This window comes from Capsicum annuum, unplaced genomic scaffold, assembly GCF_002878395.1.
Source record: "Capsicum annuum cultivar UCD-10X-F1 unplaced genomic scaffold, UCD10Xv1.1 ctg15265, whole genome shotgun sequence".
NCBI lineage: Eukaryota > Viridiplantae > Streptophyta > Magnoliopsida > Solanales > Solanaceae > Capsicum > Capsicum annuum.
In genome coordinates, this window is record NW_025820721.1 from 1 (window position 1) to 1,096 (window position 1,096).

The 1,096-nt window shown below is 42.1% G+C and overlaps 1 pseudogene; it reads right to left on the reverse strand.

Moving 5' to 3' along the window:
* Nucleotides 1-982: 982 nt before the first annotated feature.
* On the reverse strand, nt 983-1,096 carry LOC124890319 (annotated as a pseudogene; the record flags this gene model as incomplete).

Here is a 1,096-nt window from a genome sequence, read left to right on the forward strand (position 1 = left end):
TGCAATGGTGGAAGACGCGCCCTAGCCTTAAAACTCTGTGTCGACCTTGGGGCTAAAGGCCGCCTCCGACCATGAGATCTTTTACCTTCATTTGGATCCAACCCATCTTTTTCGATATCTGGATTAAGTGGAGGCAATGAAGTCCTCGAAGACAACCAAGATGCTGACCGCCAGTACATTCTCCCACTATTTGCAAGTTGGCATGGCTCCTGAGAGCCATCAGCTCCACTAGCTGAGGCATCTTCCTTTCCCGACATTCCAACAATCAAAACTAGGGGCGAAGTCTAACAGCCAAACTACAGAGGATACAATGATATCTCTGCAGTGAATTTTTAAATGGATGATCATGCATTAATTGCTTAACGGAACCAGTTTGCAAAATGTGTAAATGGAGATAGTAACGCGTTAAATGCTTCAATTAGTATCACATTAATTTTTAATCCCCTGTCAATGTGATAGTTAACACATCAACATGTATTGATGATGAGCACTGAGAGCTTTGCTTCGACATACTTCACTTTAGCTGAAGGTCTACTGAAAACAGCCTCTCTACCTCCTCAAAATAGGGGTAAGGCTACATACACACTACCCTTCGCTCACCTTGTGAGATTAGTGGGAGTATGTTATTGTTGTATATACATGGTCAAAGTTGCAAGCAATGTTTTGATTGGAGAAGCTGCAAGAGGCGTATGGTTCTGAGTGTACACTAACTGTTACAATGACCGCCACCTCAGTCTATCAAGTAAAATCATTACATATGTTCAATCTAACAACGACCGCTATCTCAGTCTATCAAGTAAAATCATTGCACGTGTTCAATCTAACAGTCAAAATTCAAACATTATTAGATGAACAGTCTGTTGAATTATGTAATAAATGTGGATACATATGACCATGGTGAGAATAACAAGACCACGTTCCCTTAAATCTCTCATAGTTAATAGTTTCTATTTGAAAAATTCATAAGAATGTGGGTGTTAGGTAGGGGACCGCACAAACGCAGGCCCCCGCTGCCACAAATTATGACGTAGGCTCGACCACTTGGGTCAACCTTAGGCAAGCACCCCTCCAAAGTGCAATGGAGGTGGCCAACCTA